At 42.4% G+C, this 22,230-nt stretch overlaps 1 pseudogene; it reads left to right on the forward strand.

Annotated features, from left to right (window-relative positions):
• The first annotated feature begins 21,405 nt into the window (after positions 1-21,405).
• Positions 21,406-21,600, forward strand: LOC122683393 (annotated as a pseudogene).
• Positions 21,601-22,230: the final 630 nt, after the last annotated feature.

Consider the following 22,230-nt stretch of genomic DNA (forward strand, 5'->3'; position numbering starts at 1 on the left):
GACAGGATGAATGAGGCCCGTGGGGTGGAAGACTTTCCTGAGATTACAGGTTCGGGCAGAGTTAGGGCCTCTACCAAGTGTTTTCACTCTGAGGTTTATTATCTTAGATGTATCAGCTAGGATTCTTGACTGTGAGCCACCAAAATTGACTTGGACGATCTTAAGAGAAAGGAGATTCCATTGCAAAGGTGTCAGAACTGCAGGAGAGAGAGGGTCAGCCTCTGAGAACAGGCAGGAGCCAGAGGAGATCTGACCGCCAGGGCTACAGTCATGCTGCCACAGTCTGCTCAGGACGTGCTGCCTTGGCACTGCTGCTCCTGAGACCCTGCCACGGTGCCACTCTGCCCCCTGACCTCCAGCTGCCCCCTCCCTGGCACCAGGTTTTTGGGGCAGTGCAGTGGGAGGAAGTAGACACTAGACAGACTTCCAGAACCAGACATGCAAAGCAGGTGTGACCCTTTCTCATAGGAATATGGGCAAGAGGAGTGGCTGCTGACAGTCAGAATACCAGGGCATGTTTTAAACACGGAACTGAACTTTCCCGCATGGGGTGCTCTTTTGAAAAGAACCTTCTGCCTTTGTTTTCCAAATGCACTTTGATCCCACCTGTCAGACTACTTTATCCACCTCACAACACATGGCTCCAGTGGGCATAGAGGTAAAACTCCACTAACCACCATTCAAAGCCTGGCTTCGTGCCTTCCCCACTTTATCCTCATCCCCAGCAGGACCGGGCCATTGCTGTCCTCAAATCTTATTCTCTGCTTCAGGTGCATGCCTGCATGCTCAGTCACTTTGGTCATGTCCAACTGTTAGCAACCTTATGGACTGTAGTCCACCAGGCTCCTCTGTCCATGGGATTCTCCAGGCAAGAATACTGGAGTGGGTTGCCATGTCCTCCTCCAGGGGATCTTCCCCACCCAGGGATTGAACCCACGTCTCTTATGTCTCTTGCATTGACAGGCAGGTTCTTTACCACTTAGCGCCACCTGGGATGCTCCTGTTTCAGGTAGCGTGGTCTAATGGTTGTCAATTCTTCTCAACTTCACCTCTTTGCTCATGCTGTTCTCTTTACCCAGAATGCCCCCTCTTAGTTCCCAGGATCATCTAAATTTTACCTATGAATCAAGGGTCACTTAAAGTTTTATCTTTTACAAGACCTTCCAGAACAGTCTACTGAATAAACATGCTGCCTCTGAATGCTTACCTTTATCTCTCACTTGACAATCATATACTCTCTCAATCTTGGTGCCTGATCCAGAGAAGGCACTCAACATAAATCTGCTGAATGAATATACTGAATCTTTACTGACCCTTCAAGGCCTTGCTCAATTGTCATTACCTCTAAAAAGCTTTTCTTGATCCTCAGGCACAATTAGTCTCAGGTTCTTTGAGTTGTACAGTGAAAGTCAACGTGTTAGTCATTCAGTTGTGTCTGACTCTTGTGACCCCACGGACTGTAGCCTGTCAGGCTCCTCTGCCCATGGGATTCTCCAGGTAAGAATACTGGGGTGAGTAGCCATGCCCTTGTAGCTATAATACTGACCACATGCCTACTAATCACCTGCCTGTCAGCCTCCATTAAACCATGAGCTTCTCATGAGTGAGAACTGCATCTTACTCTTTTTTGTACATATCGTATCTGGTACATACTACACCTGAGCTGTCCGATATGGTGGCTACTACGTATCTGTCACTATTTAAATTGTTATTAATAAAAATGAAATGAAATAAAAATCCAGCTCCTCATCTTCAATAGCCACATTTTGAGTTCTCAATAGCCACATGGGGCTAGGGCTACAGCATTAGATAATGCAGATAGAGAACTTTTCATCATCACAGAACCTTATAATGGACAGCCCAGGCATTCACTCCATAATAACATTATTCTTTGTTTGAGAGTTCACTATGCATTTGCATTGTGCTAAGCATTTTATGTACATTGTCTCATTTAACTCTGAGAACTATACTCAGAGAGAATAATAGGATTACCCCCATTTTACAAATGAGGAAACTGAGGCACAGAAAGGTTAAGTAATTTGGTCAAAGTCGTACAACTCGCAGACAGTCAGGCCAGAGATTTTACTATTCCCATAGGTAAGTCCATGCCCTGTAATCACTGAACTATGTCTCTTTTGTTCAGGGAAGTACAGTGCACTGTAAACACTGATAAAATGGACTCACAAGTCCAAATTCAAATTAGAATTCCCTCATGTGCTTATTGTGAGACCTTGGAAAAGTTAATCACCTTTTTTTTCTAAAATGGGAAAGGACATATTTATTTTCCAGGGTCATTGTGAAGACAGAACAAATCACATCCATGGTGGGCCGCATACAGTGCCCAGCACATGTTAGGTTTCAAGTGAATACTAACCATGCTCTCAGTCAAAGTTTTACCCTCAAGGGTGTCAAAAACATTCTTAGTTGAGTTATCAGCACACAGTAAGCCTCAGTGAGTATTATTTTAGATGATTGGTTCTTATTCTGGGATATTACCCTTTGCTCTTTCATAGTATTTTTTTAATGTGATTTTTATAAAAACTTTGACTAGAGGCCCACTCAATTTATGTACTGTTATTACTGTTACATGACAGGGGTGGAAGGTGGAAATAAATGTTACCTTCCACAGCTAGGAAATAAGCACTACAGAAAGGAAGGAAGCACTTCTATCAACATGAGCAGAGGAAAATGGTAAAGTTTTAATAGGAGAATTTCAAGCATCAGGCTCAGTGGTGTTATAGGGCCACCTTTTCTCCTAAATGACTCCATCCCCTGGATTGCTTGAAAGAAAGCAAAGCTGACTTGACAAGAGCTTGTAGTGAATAATGTAATAAATGCCACAGTTCACTCAGGCTGTTACCATACCAACTGGAAGGCCAGATGAACAAACATCTGAGACTGAATCAAATTACACAAAATCAAGAAGGAACAGATCTGCTGCAAGGTGTGTGGGTGATAAGAGAAAGGGATGGTTGGGTTTTCAAGGACAGAACACTTGGCCAATTTATTTTTCTAGGCTCTTTGTATCATTTTTCTTCCCCAATGTGCTATGTTTATTCACATCTCTGAGCCTTTATACCTAAATGTTGCAAGGAAAAATCTGAATTGGGAGAGCTTCAGCTATGAGTCTACCTCAAACTTGCTTAAATAACATCAAACATGGCCAAGATTACAGAAAGTCCAGGTGTCGACTAAAACTTCAGGCTGATTTGATCTAGTGATTCCAGCCCTGTTTTCCTGCAGTTCATGATCTCAGAGCCCCTCTTTTCCCTGTGTGTGGCTTTATCTACAGGCTGAAAACAAGGTGGGCTGTCATTCTCCTTGGTTTCATATCCATGCATGGCCCTCTGGTAGATTAGATTTCTTCTCATATTTAACACTCTCCCCATCACTACCAGAAAGGCTGGTGGGCTTGATGCTAAGCTTAGTCATGTGTCTTTCTTTAGTCAATGAAATGTTGGTAGAGGTGATGAAGCCTAGGCCTGAGATAGGCTTGTGTACTTCCAGTGGTACTCTCAAACTTCTGTGACTGTCTTGAGAAAAAAAATGTGTAGGCTAGCTTACTGGTCCTGGGATGGGATGGGAACATGATGGGTGTGGAACATGAACTAACTCAGCTGATCCCCAGACTCTAATTAATTAGTGCACCCAGCTAATGTCAGGAGAACCGAATTGTCCCATCAAGCAAGACCTAGATCAACTAAATAGATGTTTATTGCTCCACGGTGCTGAGGTTGTATGCAGTTTTGCTATGTACATTTTTGTGGCAATAGCTCAGTGATAGAATAACACCCTGATCAGAAAAGAGAATCTCTTCTGAATTTTTTTCCATAACATTCAAAATTGTCTCATAAACTCCCCAGAAAACCTCTCCCTGACTCTCACTGACCTAAGTTGGGTCACATGCTCAATTACTGGCAAGGGGGATGGATTCCCTCCGACAAATAAGGCATTTTCCTGGAGGACAGCCTATCCAGGACCAGGGGCACTGGGGAAGGATGTGTGTGTGTTAGTTGCTCAGTTGTGTCTGACTCTTTGCAACCCATGGACTTCAGCCCACCAGGCTCCTCCATCCATGGGATTTTCCAGGCAAGAACACTGGAGTGGGTTGCCATTTCCTTCTCCAGGGGAAGGGGAAGGTGTATGCAAGTGAAAGTCACTTAGTCTTGTCCAAATCTTTGCAACCCCATGGACTATACAGTCCATGGAATTCTCCAGGCCAGAATACTGGAGTGGGTAGCCTTTTCCTTCTTCAGGGGATCTTCAGGGGATCAAACCCAGGTCTCCTGCATTGCAGGCGTATTCTTTACCAGCTGAGTCACACGGGAAGCCCAATAAAATCAATACTGTTGGAGCCATTAACTCCATATTTGGTTAGATCTCCGGTGGCTGGTAATGATGATCTGCTTTATCTAGGTTAGACAGGAAAGGAAGGTCTACCACATAGGGCATAGATCTCCTCGTGGAACTCTGGAGAAGGAATGCAGAGATGAACCAGAGCCTAAAGTCCCTGGGATGTTTTGTTTTTTCTCTTGAATATCTCAGAGAGCTGTTTCATTCTACTTCCTCTCTGCACCCCATCTTTCTCTGCTCTCCATCTTCATGTCATAATTTGGTGTTTCTGGTTTTTTCAAGCATGATTCTAGTCACCCTCAGAGACTGGTCTCCTATCTCTAAGTGCCATTTCCAAATTCTGGGAAAAAGACTCTCTTTGACCTCATTTGGACCAGATGTCCCTGCACCCACAATGCTAGTGCCAACCTGGATACCAAGGACCTACATCTAAAGAATGGGTGTCACTCCCTGAGAAAGAGAGAACAGTAATCCAGGCACATGCTTCAAAAAGATCTCAATAATTTTTTTTTTCCTATTTAAGAATGGTAATTCCTGCCCAAATTCCAAACAACCCCAGGCCCTGTAATTCTTGTACTGGAAGTCTGGAGAATGATGTGCAATTTGGCATGTTTAGAAAGGTCTCAAGATGATTCTAATGATTAACAAATTTAAGGAAGCTTTTTCTTGGAATACTTACAATATGGTGGAAAAGGAGGAAAATAAGACTTACAAAAAATAGGTTAAGACTGGAGTTTTCAACCTAGAAAAGTTTAGACCAAGAACCTTTTGATCATATAGGGGACTCAACCACTGATAACATCCAGCTGTTTTTTGCCTCCACAAACAGCAGCACAGAAGCATGAGGTTATATACAAGGAAGCATTTCTTAATAGGAAAAGAGCTGTTAAAAAATAGAAGAACTCTATGTCTCTGGGGCAGACTCAGTGTGCTCAAGAGAGCGTAAGTAGACCCACTGACCTTTCAGAATGCTATTCAATGCAGGGTCCATGAGCCCAAGGTCAGGATCAGAATCAAACCAGGCTCAGAAACAGAAACATAGAGGGGACTCAAGTTACCCAGAAAAGGAAAGAAGTAAGAGAAATGGTTCATTCTAGTCTTCTCTGATCCATCTACTCAGGTCAAGTTGTATACTCAGCTCCCTTAAAGAGTGGGGGCGAGGATATCTATGTGGGTTCATTTCATAGGCAAAGAAGGTGGTAGAGACCTCAATCCCATCTCTTCTCATCCCTCAGTCTTGGTCTCAAGGCAAGACACCTTTATGATCCAGACAGATGACACCTGGTGATTGATGTGATGCTGATGGCTACCATAGAGATGCTGGTTTGGCCCTTCCTAGGGCTTTAGGTGCTTGCATGAGGAGGGGAAGCTAGATCTGGAATCAGGTCTCAATAATTATCCAATCAAGCAGGCAATGACCAGAATCTACTGATTCTTATTTCTCTCTTTCCTCATCATCAGAGGCCAGTCTGTACTATTGTATGGTCAGAATGTTTGTGTTGCCTCCAAATTCATATGTTGAAATTCTAGTGCCCAATGTGATCCTATTACGAGGTAGACCTTCGGGAGATACTTAAGTCTTAAGGAGGCTTCCTAGATGGCACAGTGGTAAAGAATCTACCTACTATGCAGGAGACACCGGTTTGATCCCTAGGTTGGGAAGATCCCCTGGAGGAGGAAATGGCAACCCACTCAAGTATTCTTGCCTGGAGGATCCCATGGACAGAGGAGCCTACCAGGCTATAGTCCATGGGGCCACAAAGAGTCAGACGTGACTGAGCACGCATGTACTAGGTCTTAAGGGCAGAGCTCTCAGAAATGAGATTAATGAGATTAAAGCCCTTATAAAAGAGGCCCAACAGAGTTCCCTTAGCTCCTTCCACAAGTGAAGACACAGCCAGAAGTCAGCAGTCTGGGACCTGGAAGAGGATTCTCACTAGAACCAGACCATACTGGCACCCTGACCTCAGACTTGCAGCAACCAGACCTGTGAGAAATACATTTTTGTTGTTTAAAGCTACAGAGGTGTGGTATTGTGTTAGAGCAGCCAGACTGGACTGCAACAGCCCACCTCTTAGCTATTACATCAGATGGGGTGGGATTTGTTGTCAAGGAGGGTCCCTTACAGGTCTGGTGCCGACCTGTCTGCCTTCCGTCCTGCTTTTCTGGCCTCTCCAGGCAGGCAGCTGGTGAGCAACATACTGAGCCAGGCTTATTCTCCAACCACCTGTGGCCTCTCACTCCTCACCTTCTCTGCCAGTTGAACAGTGGTGGATGCTGAGGTCCAGATCTGTGAAAGAGAATGGAACCAGAGGGCCCCACTTAGAAGTCAAATCTTTCCCAGAGCTCAGCAGTCAAGCACCTGTAAATAAAGTGATAGCATGAAGCATACTCCTATTCCTTAGGTAGATAGCCCTCTTCAGAATTTCACAAAGGCTGGCAGTGGGAAAGTGATTGGCAAGGCAGGCTTCCAGAATTCCTGGATCCCAGGGGACTATCGCCCCATTAAAACTCCAACAGAGTCAAACTTTGGTGAACTTTGGATTTCCAGAGTGCTGGAAACCCAGCACTCGTGCCCAAGGCATCTTGGAAGCACTGCGTGGTTCTTAATTGTACTTTCTTTTCACAATGTGTAAAGACGTTTGTTTTCAGATCCTTACCTCTCAAGGGAAAACAGAACTTCAAAGATGTCAAACTTCAAAGAACACAAGCAAATTAACCTGATATTTTGGAGCTGTAGCCTGTGTTTCCTCCTGTCAAATCACCGTGGATGGTTATCTCAATTTCATAAAGCAGATCTAAGAGATCTTCCAGGGGATCTTCCAGAGCCAGGGCCCGAATTCCATCTCTTATGTCTCTTGCATTGTCAGGCGGATTCTTTACACTAGCACCACCTGGGCAGCTTTCCCTCCAAATGTGCCCCAAGGATGTTTTCCCAAGAGGGCCCCACAAACATTCCTCAGAATATCTTTCTAGGTCGCCACAAGTTTGGAGAATGTTCTGTCCCAGATTCTCCCTCCACCCTTGCTCATTCTCAAGGCAGTTTAACAAATTAATAGCACAATTCCTATAAAAAGAAAGCCCTCTGGACTTTGTTTAGCTCAGAGAATCTTACCATAGAGCCCCTTTTATTTATTTTAAACGTAATTCCTATTAAGATTGTGTGAAGCAAACAGTCTACCAAACATAGAAACCCTGGCTGGCACTAATGTCTTTAGTTCAAATGAGAAGCATCCACCTTGCACGGATTTCTGTGCTCCCACCCCCCACTCCCACTGCAACTTTAATTGGACATTTGTTGGTCTCACTATAACATCTAGAGTATAGATGTTTACTGTTTTATAAAGTGCTCTTTAAAACTGGTTTTTCATGCCACACTGACCTCATTATTAGGAGTTGGATGGTATTTCAGGCAAACTAGATCCGGATCTGCTCTGGAGTTGCATCATTTAAACAAGGCATGAGAAACTCTTCAGAAAGACATACAGATCCAGACACAGACTCTGAAATCCATTTATAAGTGCTTGCTGCCTTATTTGACTGCTTAGTTAAAAATACCATGTCTGAAGAAAATATATGTAATTTTCACTGTCATATCAAAAAAAGACAGTAATTGTAATTTCCATGAGTGGAACAATCTGTTATAGAAAAGATGTTAAGACTTGTAGAAGTCTAAATCCTCAATAGGGTGTGGCATAACCTATAATCTGTCACTTGGGCTTAAACACTTTCCTTTAGATTCCACCGTATTTATAATTCTATGCATGGCACTAGACACCCCTGTTTTGAATGTGTCTCCTGCAACTGAAATCTGGTGCCATGTATTGACGAGATCAATGGGGGTGAGAGGTAATGGTTTCTGACTGGTGATCAATGGCGTAATCCTCTGAGCTATCACAGACTCCCTAAAAATGGAGGGTGGCAAGGGTGATTTTTCTCAACTTCAGTTCAATACAGCTATTACAGCTATATAGGCACTAAATTAGAGGCAAAAGTGTACTTCTAGGTATACATCATGTTGTGCTCTTTGTGGTATAAGCGCTCCGGGCAGACAGAGAAGCAACGGCAAATCACTCGCTGACACCATGTTGGCAAGATAAGCTGGTGGTCAGAGATGGAGTGAGGGGAAATCATATTTGAAAATGGTGGGTTGGTAAATGGAGAGGGGGCAGCAAGAGATCAGAATTTACGGCAGAGTTTGCCCTGAAGTATAACTCAGACAAAGAGTTTTCAAAATTGTCCATTTATTGTTTCTGTCAGCCTTTCTAGGTCGGCTGAAAGGAAGCCTGCTGATCCTGACAAGATCAAAATGACCCTCGAAGCCATTAGATAATGGGCTGAACACATAGTACCTCATCTTCACTACACGGTACCTTTCTGTCCAAACATAAGGCAAGACAAGAAAGCAGCTCCGCGCAAAATCCATGCAGATGCAGAAGTGCGCGCCTGCCCAAGCTGAACTCCTGCGGAGAGAACTCACTGGTGTCCTACACAACACGGCCAGGGACACCGCTTCCTCTATCTGAACCCCCCAAGGAGCACCCACAACCTATTCTCTCAGGATTCTGCAAGGATAAGGAAATGGAGGGTGGAGTGTTATACCGAGTTTCTGCAGGGCTGAAGGAGTGCACACACAGTGAAGGCTGCTCACCGGCTTCCCAAGGATTTTGTAAATGAACTGGGCTGGGACGGCAGTAGGAGGCTGCCTGCCACAGAATGGAGAATGAGTGCTCTTCGGCTATGAAATCCGGGTAAAGCGGAACCAGCTTGAGGCCCTGCCCAGTCTGGAGTTTTGGTCAAAGGATTCACAATTGACCTACCCCATCCCAATTAACTGCTGCTGCTGCCAAGTCACTTCAGTCATGTCCGACTCTGTGTGACCCGGTAGACGGCAGCCCACCAGGCTCCCCCATCCCTGGGATTCTCCAGGCAAGAACATTGGAGTGGGTTGCCATTTCCTTCCCCAATGCATGAAAGTGAAAAGTAAAAGTGAAGTCGTTCAGTCATGTCCAACTCTTCGTGACCCCATGAACTGTAGCCCACCAGGCTCCTCTGCCCATGGGATTTTCCAGGCAAGAGTACTGGAGTGGGTTGCCACTGCCTTCTCCGCCAATTAACTGAAAGCTGTTTAACTCTCAAGAAAACACTAAAAAGAGACTCCATTCATTTCATACAGTGAAACTTACACAAATCTTTCCCTAATGTAGGACCAGTTACATAATTTGCAGAGCCCAGTGCAAAATGAAAATGTAGGGCCCCTTGTGCGCAAGTTACTAAAAATTTCCTGAGAGTGAGAGCGGAGCCCTTCTGAGACCTGTGGAGACCTGTGCTGCCTTGAGGTTTTTCCTTCCTTCCTTCTTTCATCTGTCCATCCATCCATTCATTCTTTCTCTCTCTCTTTTCCCTCAGTCTCAGACAGAAGCGACCCAAGCCCAGGCCTGTCCACGCTCTTTCCCAAACCATGTCTGCAGAGCCCTCGCTGGTCTCCCTGCATGCTGGCACTGTCTCTACTCCTTATCAAGTGACTTCATGCAGCCTCTTGCTTCCTTCCTTCTCCTGTTTACCAGGCCCAGATTCAGTGCTGCAGAGGATGGTACTATTGAAGCTAACTCAATACAGGCTTCCTTACTGATAGAGGCATGGGGGAGAGGTTAGCTTCTGGTATTTTATTAGTATTTATTACCAATTTGTCACATGTTAACATGTGCCAGAGGCTGTTTGTCATCCATAAAATGCAACTATGCAACTGCCACTGACCTCTGGGAATTTCTATCCTAAAATAGGCAATGAAGATGATGATGATGATAGAAAGCAGCTCTTGAGCACCTACTGCATGCCAGGAAACATGCTGAATTTTTATACATACTAGCTCCTTTAGTCCTCACAGCCATGAGGGCACATGTTATTATCATCTGCATGTGCAGATGAGGAACTGGAGCTTAGAGAAGTCAGCAACTTGCCTTTGTTCACAACCTGGCCATCTGACTCCTTAGTGAGGATTCCTGATAAGCTTGCAAACAAATGAACAATTAGTTTTCCTCCCATACAACTTCTCTGCAGGGCATACAATTAGGTCCTTAATAGCTGCTGAGTTAATAAGGGTATTCTTTATTCAGTAAAGGAAACAGATTAGAATAAAAAAAAAAAAAGAAAGATGGAAAAGAACTGGCCAGGTCTGGTCACTGAGAGACTTGAACTGTGCTCAATTTCCAATGCACCTTCATCCTATGGTTTATGGAGTTTTAAGGAGCAACTGCTGGACATCCATGGACATCCACTTAGCTTTGCGGAGGTAGAGACCTATTCTGGCTCATTTTCATATCTCCACGGGTCCAGCATGGCGACAACTAGTTGTTCCCCAAATGTTCCTTTGATTGAATTAATTTAAATGGAATGGAACTGAATTAACTCAGAGCATCCTTGGTAGAACCTGGCTTTAAGTTGAGAGAGCTCTAAGTGTGGATTAGACAGGCTCGATCACTCTTTAGAAGTGCACAGAGTAACAGTAGACACAGCCCAAACAGCCACGAATCCCAGGGCCTCAGTCTGGGGGAGCCAGAGGAGCTTTCGGGCCTCCGCAAGCCCGGCCTGCCGTCTGCTCATTCTCTAACTATGAAGAAGGAATTAAATGAAGTCTTTCAGTGCTGACACACTGCCATGGACGGGTATTAAATAATGTTCCTTTAAGCTACCGGAACTGCTGCATGGGGGTTCTGCCTCATCTTTATGGATGCCTTGTCATAATTTCTAGAATTATCGAAGCCATCCTGTGACTCCCTAGACTGCAAGGAAACATTATATGAAGTTTTTCTCCCTCCTCAGCTTAGAGCATATAAAATGATTTTTTACTACTCAGAATCAGAACAGATGGATTTAAACACATTGGCTCATATCAGGTTTTGAGTTGGGCTGAGGAGAGGAAGGAGGTCACTGGGCTGCAGGTGTCGGCTCCCCAGGAGGCTGGGGTAGGTGTCCCACACAGGGAGGCTGACATGCCCTTCAGCCTATGCTGCCCGCCTTTCATCCTGAGAAGTCCCAGGATGGGGACAGGGGATGCTATTTTCAACACCTACTAGTTGGAGCCTCCCTCCATCCCTTTCCCCCACTTTTCCAGATCTGCAGCCTGCTTTCTTGCTCCTTTCCCCTTCCATTTTTTCCAGCAAAAAATTTATAAAGCAAGATCCAACCCAGGTTCCAACACAGTCCCGTGAGATGAGGAGTGTCACTAGTTTTGATCACTCCTCCCCTCCACATACAAACACACGGTGCAGATATAGAAAGCAGAGCTCATGTGCTCTCATACCCAGGCCGGAGCAAAGCTGAGGCTCTCATCCCAAACACTAAAGTCTCTATTTCAATATATATACATATTTTTTTCCCAGTCTGACACTCAGGCTCAAGTCTCAAAATCCCACACAGGCAAACTCAGCAAAGATAAAAGGGGTCTGCACCATCATTGTCTTTCCCAACTAGTGTGAGGAGAAATAACAAATCAAGGTCACACAGGTGATACAAGGTCACGCGGGTAGCACCCTGTGGAAAAGAGACTCAGCTGAACCCAAAACTGTGAGTGTAACTACTCAGGTACAGTGCATTCTGTAGAATTAATTCTTTACAAGACAGCCACTGAGCAGTAGGATATGTGACCCTGATCTTGGAGGATAGTGAGTAGGACAATCATTTACAATGAATAAAGAGACTCATCAGCTGGTTGATCCACCCTGTGGGCTCTGCTCACCTCCCAACTTCCATGAGGCAAGATCCAGGCATCTGTTGGTACTTAGCTCCTTCAGCCAGCCCCACGCGTACACACACAGCCCAGAACCCAAAGAGTGTCTCATAAATTCTTTACTTCTACCTCTACTGAGTTCAAAGGATGGTCAGGCTTTGGCAGTAATGTCCAGGCTCTGTGACATGTCACTGCACCTTTTAGAGATGGCTCTTAGCCTCTCCAGAGATTTTAGAGCATCCCCACAGGACCAGTATTTTAGCTACAGACCCTCTCTTTCACCTTCTCTGCCCATCTCACAACCTCCCTGTTTCCTTTTGTCTCCGTCTTTCCACTACCCAGATATCATTTCTTCTTTGGGAGCTGGCAGTCACTCTCCTTTCTACCCAGTTCTGTTTCTACAAAGAAAGAGCTTCAAATCAAGACACCTCTATAGTGTCTGAGCTCTGGGTGGATTATTTTAAAGGAGCAACTTGCCATCTTTCCCTCTAAAGGTTAACTTCCAGGCAGATTATCTTCTATATTTTATTATTTCCATCTTTTCTTGGAGTTGCATTACAAACATTCTCCTCCATCTCTTTATACATGAAAAGTGCCAGGCTCCAGAAAAAGGGAGGAGAGGAAAGAAAAAAATAATCCTACTCAAGCATACTATGTATGTTTAACTAACTGAAATTGCACATTTATTATTTTGTGACAATCCAGCAACACTCTTTCTTCTTTTGGTAACAGCACCCCATTTTTTTATAGCTTAGGAAAAGCATCAAGGTCTCCTGACATCAGGTGAATCATGTTATGCCCGAAGCCGTATCTTCCCAGGGAATATTCAGTTGTGACATCAATAAAATCCTCTTCGGCTTTAGTTCACTTGAGTTTGGAAAAAGAGTCACCAATGAAATATTTCTTTCTTGAAATTGTTATGCTAGCCAGGTCTTTCTGGCTGAGTCTCTACGGACATTTACAGGTCTTTAACTGTGACCAAACAGCCTTGAGCAACAAACCAAGGTATTTTGGTGGTTGTTACTGTGGGGAGGAGGGTCCTAGTAAGGCTCTTTGCCTGTAGTAAGCCACGAGCATCCACAAAATGGCAACTTGCCACTCTGACTAGGAACATATTTGTATCAGGCCCGGGGCGGCACCCTACTACATCCACATGCAGCGGCCAAAAGCCAAGCCTGAGAAATAGGGAATAAAATGAAAAGATTGCAGTGCTGGCTTCAGTGTACTCTCAGAATACACAGCATTGTTGTGAGCAACAGAGGGGAGTCTAGAGCGCCTGTCGGGATCAGGCCTCCGAATGTAAGGTAGAAGGCCACTGCCTTTGTGTTCATCCACGCTTTTGCTCTCCCTGCCCTCTCTCTGCGTCAGGCTTCTCCACTCGCTGGAAGGCCAGGTCCACCTCCAAGAGGAGGATTCTCAGGGTAAACAGCGAGGTATCTGGCTACTTATTTAGCCACTGTTCAAGCTTCTCTTCCTTTACATCAGTGCCTGGTTGCCAGGAGTAACCAGTGCAGATGCAAGCAGCTGAAGCAAGCTCCATGGGGGTCCACTGCTTAGAGGGCTCAGCTAGAATCAAAACCAAGTTTGGAGACATAACTCAACTTGTCCTGCAGATAATTAAGTGTTCTTGAGCTCTTCTTGAAGGAACTTAAGTTTCCAAAGAAAACTCAGGAAAAGGACCAGGAATCTTTCTAAGACACTTCAGATGGATTTTTCTTTTGTAAGGAGTGACTGGAAAGTCCATGATGGCTTTGTTGTCCAAACAGCCTATTTTGTATGCTCAACTTGATGACCTGAAGAGGTTGAGGGACAAAAATTTGTTTAAACAGCAATGGAAACCTTCAAAAATACATATATTCATATATATATATATATATATATTTTTTTTTTTTTTTCAATCTAGGCTTAGGGTGATTACAGTCTGCATGAGGTCAGATTGTAATAAACAGGAGCAACAGACAGCCTTTGATATGCAAGTATTCAAGGTTACATTTATTATCATACCTCCCCTCTTGTTTGGTCAGCCTCTTCCCTACCTCAGACATCAGACAAGTTATCTTCTCTAAGGGTGGCCTTTCAGAAGGGACCAAGTCTACTGACCACTTTCATACCCCCTCCTCAAAGTTATCTTTTTTAGTTCCTGCAACATCAACATTTAATGAGTATTTGTGCAATTATGTCACTATAGTCTCTATTTCCCTATAATCTATTTCTAGATTACTAGAATGTAATCTGCCTGAGGACAGGGAACATGCCTATTTCTACTGGTACTGAGATACCTCTGCCTAACACAGAGGATGACATGTGGCAGATATTCTTTACATGTTTGTTGGTTCAATGAATGAGTGAATAGTTAAAAATGAAAAGATGTATGACTTTGGACTTCATTCCTGAAAACTTGCTGGCCAGTCATGGCAATGGGTCCTTAAGGAAAAGATCCGTCTTCTGGGAGACTTACTCATTTATCATCATCTGTTTCCACTATATAATTCAGGCAAGTGACTTGGCCAAATGCATGGTTTATCAAGGCAGTCAAATGATAATGAAAAGTTCTCTACTGAACTTGTACTCATTGATAAAGTTAATAATTACACTGGATATAAACATATCAAATATGTTTAAATCCATGGGGTCATAATGATTCTTTAAAAAGAAAGAAAAACTCTAATAAGTCATCATTGGAGGACACTGGTAGACTAACCCATTGTTTTGAAAACTGTCAATAAACGGGAAGATTGAGATGCCTATCTTGCCTTTTCTATGTGATTTTTGTATATGAACTTTCTATAGTGACTGAATACAGATGAAAGGAAGTTTTATTTAATATAAAGTGAAAGTGAAAGTGTTAGCCGTTCAGTCGTGCCTGACTCTTTGCAATCCCACGGACTACAGCCCACCAGGCTCCTCTGTCCATGGCATTGTCCAGGCAAGGATACTGGAGTGGTTTGCCATTTCCTTCACCAGGGGTTCTTCCCAACCAAGGGCTTGAACCCAGGTCTCCTGCACTGCAGGCAGATTCTTTACTGACTGAGCTACCAGGGAAGGTTATATTATTTAATAAAACCATTCCAGAAATATATAATAAAAAGCAATATTTAAATATCACTATTTTGAAAGTTTTGATCAATTAATTGGTTGTGGCTATTATTTTTTCCAAAAAAAAAAAAAAAGAAATAACAATATTTAGTTTCCAGAGCCATGACATCAGATGGGAGTCTCTTTCTCCTCTCCTTGTAACTGAAGGATCTTTGTCTCTGACCCATTCTCAGGAAATGGAAATAGTTCACCACTTTTTCTCCAGTATTCCCTGCCCAAACTCAGGAAAGCCTGAAATTTAGACGTGCGGACAGGGCACAGAGAGAGCTCCAGGAGAAGTACTCTAGTTCTTGTAGGAGAAGTAGAAAAGGAGATTCTTAAGGGTTAGAGATAATACAGGGAATTCCCCAGTTTTCTTTTTTCTTTTATTGTTCTCTGTTCTCCATTCTTATACATAGACTGTGTTGGCCCACAGGTGCCTAAAACTGAGAAAATGAATGTTTCTTCACTGATCAAAAGCGTCTGAAGACTGTAGGGAGCAATCCCTGACTACTAGGAAAGAGAGTGTGTGTATTTGTGTGTAAGTGTGTGTGTTTCTTCCTGTCTCTCATTACATGGCCCCAGACAAGGGTGTATTCACAGGAAGGGTGCAGCAGAGTGTAATAAGTAAAGTCCCAGTTTTATGAGCAGAAGATGGAAAATAGGGAGACAAATGGAACAATTAAATACTGGGAGAACATGTGGAGATGAAGCTTGGGAGAATAAACCCATGAAGCTGGATTTGAATTCTGGACTCATCTCAAGCAGCTCATGCATAGACCATATCATAGACAACAAATCATAGTCAACCACTCAGATATCGAATGGTCTGCTGGGTGGTGCTATGCAGTGATATGAAGTCTTCAAAAATGGATTCGGCATTAAAACCACAATCTAGAAGGCTGTTCTAGTGTAAAAGCCTGCTAGAACAAAACCTATCAATATTCTTCATAGGGTTTCAATAAGACACACAGTCTTATAACATTAGATTCAAAACGCCTGGGATATGATAAAATATCAACCAGCATATGAAGGACCAGAAAAATCTCCATAGACTAGAGAGTCCAAAAATAAACCAACATAAATATAGCTAGTTGACTTTTCATGAAAGTGCACAGGAAATTCAATGGAGAAAGTATAATCTTTTTAATAAATTGTCTTGGGACAATTCATCATATCATAGATACATAGATAAATAGACAAAGAGACAGATGGATATAAATATGCCCCAATCTAAAACTCACATATTATGCAAAATTTAACTAAAATGAACAATAGTTCTAAATGTAAAATATACAACTTTTAAAAGAAAGCACAGGAAAAATACACTTGACCGGGGTGTAGATGAAGGATTCTTAGACATAACAACCAGAGCACAACGTAAAAAGAGCTCACAAAACTCAACAGTAAGAAAATAGCCTATTTAAAAATAAACAAAACTTGAACTGACACTTCATCGAAGAGGATATACAGAGGACAGACATCTTTTATTAAAAAGATTTTCAACATCATTAGCCATTGTTATTGTTGTTTAGTCACTAAGTTGTGTCTGACTCTTTGCAACCCCATGGACTGTAGCCCACCAGCCTCCTCTGTCCATGGGATTTCCCAGGCAAGAATCCTGGAGTGGGTTGCCATTTCCTTCTCCAGGAGATCTTCCCAACTCAGGGATCGAACACATGTCTCCTGTTTTGCAGGCAGATTCTTTACCACTGAGTCACCAGGGAAGCCCATCATTAGCCATTAGGGAAATGCAAATTAAAAAAAAAATACTTACGACATACCACTACACAATTAAAGGAATGACTAAAATAAAAATTGGGTAATTCCGAATGTTGACAATAGTGTGAATTGGCTGGAATTCTCATACATTGCTAGTAGCAATGCAGCATGATACTGCTAGTCTTCAAAACAGTTTGACAGTTTTTATAAAATTATACATTCAATTACCAGGTCACCCACTAAAACCACTCCTCCATATTTACATTAGGAAAATGAAAATTTATGTCCACTAAAACTCTTATACATAAATGAGTATTCATAATTGCCAAAAGCCAGAAATAACTCAAATGTCCTTCAGCACAATGAATGTATACACAAGCTGTGGTACATCCACACAATGGAATATTGCTGAACAATAGAAAGGAATAAACTACTGAGAGAGCACCTTGGATGAATTTCAAAAGCATAGTGGTGAATGAAAGAACTTAGGCTCAAAAGATTAGGTATTGTATGAATCCATTTATGGGGCACTTTCAGGCAAAACTATGGTGATGGAGAATAGATCAGAGATTGAGATAATTTATGGCAGGGTTAGATATGACTAGGAAGGGCAAGCAAGAGGGAGATTTTGCAGAGGGGGGAAAAATATCAGTAACCTCAGATATGCAGATCACACCACCCTTATGGCAGAAAGTAAAGAGGAACTAAAAAAACCTCTTGACGAAAGTGAAGGAGGAGAGTGAAAAAGTTGACTTAAAGCTCAACATTCAGAAAACTAAAATCCTGGAATCTGGTCCCATCACTTCATGGCAAATAGATGGGGAAACAGGGGAAAGTGTCAGACTTTATATTTTTGGGGGGCTCCAAAATCACTGCAGGTGGTGATTGCAGCCATGAAATTAAAAGACACTTACTCCTTGGAAGGAAAGTTATGATCAATCTAGAGAGCATATTTAAAAGCAGAGATATTACTTTGCCAACAAAGGTCTGTCTAGTCAAGGCTATGGTTTTTCCAGTAGTCATGTATGGATGTGAGAGTTGGATGGTGAAGAAAGCTGAGCACCGAAGAACTGATGCTTTTGAACTGTGGTGTTGGAGAAGACTCTTGAAAGTCCCTTGGACTGCAAGGAGATCCAACCAGTCCATCCTAAAGAGATCAGTCCTGGGTATTCATTGGAAGGACTGATGTTGAAGCTGAAACTCTAATACTTTGGCTACCTCATGTAAAGAATTGACTCATTGGAAAAGACCCTAATGCTGGGAAGGATTGGGGGAAGGAGGAGAAGGGGATGACAGAGGATGAGATGGCTGGATGGCATCACCGACTCGATGGACATGGGTTTGGGTAAACTCTGGGAGTTGGTGATGGACAGGGAGGCCTGGTGTGCTGCGATTCATGGGGTCTCAAAGAGTTGGACACAACTGAGCGACTGCACTGAACTGAACTGATTGTTTGCTATTTTGATTGTGGCAGTGGTTATTAGAATGTGCTATAATTCATAGATCTGTGTATTGAAACTAGTTATTTTAATTTACATTAACATAAAACAGTAAAAAGAAAAAAAAAACTTTTCAAATCATCAACTTTCTCATTAACAGGCCTCTAAGTTAGTATCTTAGAAATACTTAATATTTCTCAGCAGGTTAATATAAACAATGGCTTTTTTTATATTAATAAATATAAAATCTACTCCAGTATGTTCTGATGCTTTTCTCTAAACTTTCTTAATGAACATGTAACATATTTAAATTGCCCTACCATGGAGAAACACATATTTAGACAGATGCTCCTCTCTCTCCTCAATGCTCATGAAATGAATCAGTCTCTTCAGTGATATCATCTTCATGATAATAAAAATAGAAAATGGAAAATCTTCAAATCACTGGGAAGCGCTCTGTTAGAACATAGCAAAATGTCTGAGCACACTGTCATTTCTCCACTGGCTAATATAAATTCTGGCCAGAATGCCACAGGATAACAGTTAAGAGGCAGAAATTGTTATCAAAATCCTGATAATGCATTACATCTCTTCTAGAGCAAGAGGCCTGCATCTCAATAACGGGACAGAAAGTCACTACTGCCATTGTGAACTCTTCTGAAGGAATAAAGTTTGGAAACTCTTGTAAACTTTAAGTGAAAAGTACATCAGTCCTGAATATTCATTGGAAGGACTGATGCTGAAGCTGAAACTCCAATGCTCTGGCCACCTGATGTGAAGAACTGACTCATTAGAAAAGACCCTGTATCTGGGAACGATTGAAGGCAGGAGGAGAAGGGGATGACAGAGGATGAGATGGTTGGATGGCATCACCGACTCAATGGATGTGAATTTGAATAAACTCCGGGAGTTGGTGATAGACAGAGAGGCCTGGTGTGCTATAGTCCATAGGGTTGCAAAGAGTCAGACACAATTGAACTGAACTGAACTAAACAACTGTGATAGTGTTAATGCATTTTCCCATTTTCTTTGATACTCCTCCCTTTAAGAGTTGGAGGCTAATTCTCCTCCCCTTGAATGTGGGATGGAATTAGTAGATCACAGCAGATAGAATAAAGAGAAGGTGACTTTGGACACTGATGCATAAAAGCCACTGTGTTTCCCGTTGGCTCTCTTTCTCTTTCTCACTCTCCCTCTCGGATCACTCACTCTGGGGAAAGCCAGTTGCCTCATCCTGTGGACATCATGGAAAGGCTCATCAAGGTACTGAGGCCTTCTGCCAGGAGTCAAGTGCGTGCACCTTCTTGGAAGTGCATCTTCCAATCATAGTCTTTCAGATCGTTCAAAGTCTCTCAGTTGTTCCAGGTGAAGGTCTTTAGGTCACTGAAGCACTGTTGCCTTCCTAATCATAATTTCATGAGAGACCCTGAGGCAGAACCATCCAGCCCTGCTACTCCTGATTCCCTGGCCCTCAGTAAGCTAGGAGATATTCCATGTAAGTTATTTTAAGCTGCTAATTTTGGTGGTAACATGTTATGTAGCAACAGAGAACTAATACAACTGTGCTAATGTGAAATTGCTTTTTGATTCAGAGAGAAAAGAAAAGGAAAGAAAGGCAGGAAGAGTGATCGTGGTTCACGTCAACATTTTTACCAAGTCGAGTAACTTTCAAGTTACCTGGACTTCTTTCCCTGGAGGCCAGGAAATTGTGCAAAAATACAGGACACTTCCTAGAAGTGATATTTTTATTACTCATCTTCCTACATAGACATCCTCAGGCTGATGCCATGCATGGCAGTTGGGGAAGCTATACTGAATCTCACAGTCACCTCCCACCAGGGATTCCCAAAGTACTATTTCATTAAACAGTCTTTTAAATAAGATAAGTGGTATAAGATATCCCAGGATAAAGCCTAGAAAAGGAATATACACAATGTAGGCACTCAATAAATGTATTTTGGTGTTAGCAATAGGCTGCTATTTTTATTCTCTTAATTAGCAGATACTAAGCTCATATCCAAATCAAAAAGACCAAACCAAAACAAAAGCCTAGAACTAAGGTTAAATCGTGCCCCTAATTCTCTTCAATCATACATACGGACTTTCTTTTCAGATACAAACCCAGAGTTTAGAATATGCCATGAAACAACCCCATAAGAAGTTACTTGGAGAGGGAAGTATTTGATGTCCCTGTCTTCTGACACTGAAGATGGAAAATCTGTCCAGCAACTCACGAATCAGTGAACACTTGACAGAAAAATATGCTTTGGCAACATTGCTTGTTGCATTCTTTAAAAGCAAAATTGAAAACATAGGATCACAAGGGTCAGATGGTTATTATTGGAAGCTGGCTCTTATAAAACATAATACATACCATTTCCCCCATCTAAATTGCATTGCTTTGTCCAAATCACCTGATGGGGCCCAGGATAAGGTGTTTTTCTGATGTAGATAACCACCTAGGTTCCCAAAAGCACATCCATTTTAAAGTGAGGGCCTGAAGAACACCAACAGTGACAGAAAAATGATATTTTTCTGTAACCTCAGCATCAGAGAGAATTGTTCCACAAGAAATAGTTTACAGAAAAAGAAAACCTTATTATTAAACACATATAGTACTATTCAGCAAAACCTGCTGCTGATGGCAACTTCCAAAACTAGAACTTTTAGACAGTCTCATTCTGTATTAGGATTTTAAGAAACTCTGAACATTTAAAGATCAAAGTATCATTATGACTTTTTGGTAGATGGATCTACATGTCAACAAGAGGAAAAATTTTTAAATACCAAGTAAATAGCAACTATCAAGGAACAAGGGAAAGATGGTACAACAAAGAATGATCGAATTGAGTAACCACTTCACATGGACCTGCACATGGGGTTTAACAAGGTCTCTAAGGGCAAGTAATCATAAAACCCTGTAGGTCTAATAATTGGCTGAGGTACGCATTGAACAAAACTTAACATGGATGATCAACTCTAAACATATGTAATGCCATCTTGGCATCAATAGTTGGCTTCTAGCTTTAAAACAGAAACTAGGTCCAGACTCTGGAATATAGCACTGTTATTTTGGAATCAAAGAAAGAAACTACTCTGAGTCTCCTGTTTGATTCAAACAAGTCTGCATATATTCAGAAGAAGAACACGGTCGAGGGGCAGGGTTCTCTCTTGAGAGTGTAGCCAGCTCTTGGTGTTCTGTGCTGCAGTGACCATTTGCCATTGAGGACCATGCTTTTCTTTCCTTGGGAGATCATGAGGGAGAAGACACTTCGGAACAGTTTCTGAAAAAAGTGGGGAGCACATCTTAAATACAATAATGGCAACCACAAATGTAAAAGGAGAAGGAAAGACACATGTGGAGCCAAGAAAAATAGCTGTTTAACAAATCTGTTTATCTACAAGAGACAACTGGAACTCCATAGCTCTGAAGGGAAAGGGAGGAAAATGGTTCATGATTGCCAAATTCAGACTTAAATTGAAGAAAGTAGGGAAAACCACTAGACCATTCGGGTATGGCCTAAATCAAATCCCTTATGATTATACAGTGAAAGTGACAAAGAGATTCAAGGGATTAGATCTGATAGACAGAGAGCCTGAAGAACTATGGGCAGAGGTTTGTGACATTGCACGGTAGGCAGTGATCGAGACCATCCCCAAGGAAAAGAAATGCAAATAGGCAAAATGGTTGTCTGAGGAGGCCTTGCAAATGGCTGAGAAAAGATGAGAAGCTAAAGGCAAGGGAGAAAAAGAAAGATAAACTCATTTGAATGCAGAGTTCCAAAGAACAGCAAGGAAAGATAAGAAAGCCTTTCTTAGTGATCAATGCAAAAAAATAGAGGGAAATAATAGAATGGGAAAGACTAGAGATCTCTTCAAGGAAATTAGACATACCAAGGGAAAATTTCATGT

Source organism: Cervus elaphus, chromosome 24 (assembly GCF_910594005.1).
Source record: "Cervus elaphus chromosome 24, mCerEla1.1, whole genome shotgun sequence".
In the NCBI taxonomy this organism is placed as follows: Eukaryota; Metazoa; Chordata; class Mammalia; order Artiodactyla; family Cervidae; genus Cervus; species Cervus elaphus.